The sequence below is a fragment of the Sapajus apella genome, unplaced genomic scaffold, assembly GCF_009761245.1.
Source record: "Sapajus apella isolate SASKATOON/1434 unplaced genomic scaffold, GSC_monkey_1.0 scaffold11, whole genome shotgun sequence".
Lineage (NCBI taxonomy): Eukaryota > Metazoa > Chordata > Mammalia > Primates > Cebidae > Sapajus > Sapajus apella.
The window spans coordinates 2,819,187-2,824,506 of NW_022436951.1; positions in this window are offsets into that span (position 1 = coordinate 2,819,187).

A 5,320-nucleotide genomic window follows, 5' to 3' on the forward strand; every position below is an offset into this window, starting at 1 on the left:
TGCACTCCAGCCTGGGTAACAAGAGCGAAACTCTGTCTCAAAAAAAAAAAAAAAGACAAAATATTTATGATCAACAGTACCTGGGATCATGTAAATTATAGTTAAATTCTGTACATTTCAAATGATATCAATATTTACATAAGAATGACTCAAACAAGATGATGATTCGGATGACTCACTAACCCTTCTAAGAAGACTGAAAATTAGAAATCTCAAGAGTTGCATAATTTCATATGAACTGTTAGAACACGTATGTTTTGTATATCCTTCTCATATACTTTCTCTTAATTTTAAACTAGAGGTAAAGTTAGTAGTGACAATGCCTAAGCATGTCTTTGGAAAAATCTAATTAGCTGAGGATATTTCTCCCTTCACATTCTGAATGATAAAATAACAACTTTGTCAATTAGGAAAAACTCATATGAATGAGAATCTAGTTCTAAACCGAATTTTATTAGATAAAAGGTGGGGTCCAAATTAGCAGGGATACAGGTCTTAAAGGTTAAATATGAGAGATACTATTTCATGAACTTTTAGAAACCAGTTTTTTTTTTTTTTAATTTATGTGTCTGTATCAATCAGGATGCAATCAGAACAGCAGGGTCACTAGGAACCATATTGTTCATTCATTCATTCACTCATTCATCTATTCATGTATTTGTATTAAGGGATGTGTCCCAGGCAGTCAACGTCATGCAATTATGAAAGTGGGAGCTGATTAAGCAGTCTTTGTGCAGCTGTGTCCTTGCATCTGCTGTGAAAGCTTGACGTCTGCAAGAGGGGAAGAGGGATATAAAGTGAGAGAGAGCAGGAACAAACTGCAGCCCGCAAGTATCAGTTCTTACTGTTTCTCATCTTGATGGCATGGGGTTCCTGCAGAAACCAGTGCTCTTCATCAAGGAGCTAAAGACACACACACACACACACACACACACACACAACGTGGAGAGTCAGAAGACAAATTCAATGGAGGATGGAGCGATTGTAGGCTGAGCGCCTGTCTTACACCAGCAAGGTGAGCCGGAGGATAAGTGACAATTTGCATGACCTACAAAAATAGCTGCTGCTTTACTTCTACCCTCCAAAGCTTGCACAAGAGTATCTCTGTGTCTCACCCTAAGTGGAAAAATATATGGAAGGGAAATCGTGGAAATGTAGTTCAACCTAGCCAAATTGACACCATACCAAGCCAACACAGTACCAAGCCATCACAGAGTGTCTTCATGTGTGTTATTTTTTCACCATGCTTTCAATCTGTCTCTCTGTGCACGGAGAGAATATAAGCATTGTTTTCTATGTCCTCTATCACTGTTCTAGTTCAGGCTCCCATCAGGAAAAATCATAAAAGACTTTGAAAGGAAAAAGTAAAGATTACTGGATGTCCTGATTAGCACACTTTTTTCCTGTTTATTTAAGCCTTTCATCATCTTTGAGCTATTTTACAAATCTTGTAAATGGTAGAAAACGTATAGTCATGCAAATGATTCTTGTTCATAGAAATTCAGTTGATTATTGCCTTGTGGAAATGGACCAGTTTTGCATCTATTGTAGTTAAAATTCATCTAAGCATTTTTGATTGTTAATGTATGTGTGTTGTTTGATTTCTCTTTTTAATTAGTTGTAACATCTTACTGTTTTATTCATTAATTAATGAATCAAATGCCATCCCTGACATGTGTTTATGTGCATTTTATTCTTTAATGCTGTCTGCAGTTCTTTACTGGATTATATCAGCCTCCTAACTTGTTTCTCCATAGAGTAACTTGAGAAATCTCTTCAAAAATGAAAATCAGGCTATGTTTTTTTCCCTAGCTAAAATGCTTCAAGGCTTTTTAGCGTTCTTATAATAACATACAAACTCCGTATCTTTGTTTACAAAACTCCAAAGCATCTAGTACTTATAATCTCTCCAACCTAATTTTTGTTTTTTAAGACCAGTTTAGCTCTTGTTGCCCAGGCTGGAGTGCAGTGGCACGATCTCAGCTCATTGCAACTTTCATTTCCCAGGTTCAAGGAATTCTCCCATCTCAGCCTCCCTAGTAGCTGGAATTACAGGTGCCTGCCACCACGTCCAACTAATTTTCATATTTTTAGTAGAGACAGGGTTTCACCATGTTGACCAGGCTGACCTCAAACTCCTGACCTCAAGTGACCTGCCTGCCTCAGCCTCTCAAAGTGTCGAGATTACAGGCATGAGCCACTGCACCCAGGCTTCTCTAACCTAATTTCATGCTCTTCTACTAATTTTTCATTATATTCCAGCTATATTGGTTCCATTCTGTTCCTGGAATTTATCAAACCTTTTTCCATCTCAGGGCCTTTGCAATTAATTATCTCTGCCTAGAATGCTGTTTTGGTAGATGTCGGTCTGATTGTTTAGGTCTCAACTTCCTTCTGAGGTCTCCATGAGACCACTCATATCTCTGAGGTCCCATATCTCTCCTCAGGTAAGCTTTCCCTGACTATTCCTTGTAATAGTGCATTCTGCATTTACTATTGATTGCATCCTATTTATGGTAATCTGTATTCTTTATCTCATTTCTATTTGATACTCCGCTAGAAGGTAAACTCAGTGAACAGAGAGAATGTGTTGTCATATTATCTGCTGTATAACAAGATATATTTCATGTAGTAAAGATCATTTGTGGAATAAATGAAAAATATGAGAAGAAAAGTTCTTGAATGTCAAAAGAGATCTGGGGACTTATGAATAAGAAAATAAAGACCCTACCAAGCAGCAAGTTATAGAATATATGTGAACAAGAAAAGTGGTGTGTTCCATAATGACCAGAGAGCCAAGTGTTGATGTGAATATATCTAAGAATAGCAACAAGTAAGAATACAGTGCCCATATATGGGTATGGCAATCTTTAGAAGAATAAATGTTCCATCTCTCATTTACTTACAATTAGATGTATTTAGTGAGGGTCTCCTTGTTGTCTCAGGATCTTAAGTGGAAATTCAATAATTACTCAATACCAGTATTTCCCACTAAAGTAATTTTATTGTTTGGGTCTCTAGAACAATATTGGGGCCCAATTAATGTTGGATGAGTATAGAATTAATGAATAAATGCCATCTATGTTAATCTGAGCAGTAGAAAGATAGAGGCATAGATAAAGAAGATGATTCAACATATTGATAACAGTTGAAATGACAGACATTCTTTATGGGGGAAATGAATTGATATGATTGTAGTTTGAATAGAGAGGAATTATTGGGCAGCTCTTCATTTCTAATTCCAGGTTCCTTTTAGTCTTGTTCTCCTCCTCAATCTCTTTTCACCTTCTAATCAGTTTATTTTTTCTCTGTGATCTATTTTTTCCTGGCACATTTTACACTTTGTTGACATTTTTCTCCTTCACCTTCTCCAGAGAATGAGTATGGAAGGTTCTCAAAGCATCAAAGAATATGTACATAAAGGGCCATAAGTTGATGATGTTTTTAATAATCATTGCCTCTCTATGATCCAGGTACAGTCCAGACAATGAAAATCGTACATTGACCATGAAAGATTAAGACTGGCAGGGTGAAGTGGCTCACACCTGTAATCCCAGCACTTTCGGAAGCCAAGGCAGGTGGATCATGAGGTCAAGAGATTGAGATCATCCTGACCAACACGGCAAAACCCCATCTCTATCAAAAATATAAAGGTTAGCTGGGCATGGTGGTGCATGCCCACAGTCACAGCTTCCCCAGGAGGCTGAGGCAGGAGAATCACTTGAACCCAGTGGGTAGGGTTTGCAGATTGTAGTGAGCTGAGATCACTCCAGCCTGGGTGGCTGAGCAGGACTCTGTCTCAAAAAAAAAAAAAAAAAAAAAGATTTAAGACAACAGAAGAAAGGTGATGTCTTAGCTTGGATTCTCCAGAAAGTAGAACCTGAACCATATAATTAAGTGCAAATACTTTATTGGAAAGTGAAACTCAAGGAGGTGGAAAAGAGGCAAGGTAAGCAGGGGAGAAAGGAGAGCCAGGACAAAGATTTGATATACAGTTGCCCACAGGTATAGGTGACTAGATGTTTGAGCTCTCAGCTCTGCTTAATGACAAGACCACCAGTATATGGGAATGAAAGTGCAAAGCAATTTCATTGGCTTTCATTATCCATTAGTCATAGGTTCACCCCATGGCATTACAATTCTTCAGTGTTTTCAAGTAGCACAGTTGTGAGTGCCAAGGGCATTCCCTGTGGTCTGCTACCACATATCATTAAAGAAGCTCCTGGGAAGAAGGTAGGCACTACGAGGTGTCAGATTTCATGTCTGTGAAACTGGGTGGTTAGAATAAGAGAGCTGAGGCTAAATGCATCTGAAGTGTTATGAATAAATGTACAACATGTAGAGGAAGCAGCAACATTTAAAAATTGAAGACAGAAGACAGGGGAAAAAGAACCAGAAAATCATTAACCAGCTGCGTGACCTTATGCAATGCAGTCTACAACTTGCAACCTCAGACCTTTCAACTGTGAAATAAAGGAGTTGCTCTAGCTCAGTGGTCCTTAATGTTGGCTGAACATAAAATCATCCAGGGATCTTTTAAAATACCATTGCCTAGGACCTGTCCCCAGATATTCTGATTTAATTTATGTCTGGTGCAAGCTGAACAATTGGTTTGTTTTTTTTTTTTTAAGAAAACAAACTCCCTAGGTGATTCTAACATACAGGAAAGACTAAGAATCACTGCTGTAGAATCTGTACGGGCTTATTCACTTATACCATGCTCTGACTGTATCTACAGTTTTTAAAATGCCTAAGAAAAAATATTCTCCAATCGTCCTTTTCAGCCAGATATTGTTCAGAACTTCCAACTCAGTGAACATATGCTTATAAATTCCTTCATTTGACTATTATGTATCACTTCGGTAGACAATTATAGGTTTCTCAGTTTTAGGCAAACTGTAAGCTAAATTAATTATTTCAATTGGCCTTTGATTAATATGTTTTTCTTTCTCCAGAATAATTTCTATTGGCTGCAGAGTCAAGATCTTTAGAACATCTGCCTAGAGATCTTTCTTCTTGCCAAATTCTTTTGGAGAAATTGCTAACTGGAAACTACTTTTTTTTCTCTATTTTGCAATAACTGGACTAATTTTCAGTTACTCTTATCTAAAAATATAAAATACTAAGTAGATATACAAATTTTAAAGATTAAAAATATAGCTAAGACCTAAAGATGGAAAATACAAAAAAAAAATGCCCATGAACTCACAAACATTTTAGAAAAAAGAACATTTTTATTAAATCAAATTCCTTGTGAATATGCCCTTGCATCCTAACCTCTTCCATTACTACTCAAAAGTAACCACCATGCTTAATTTTA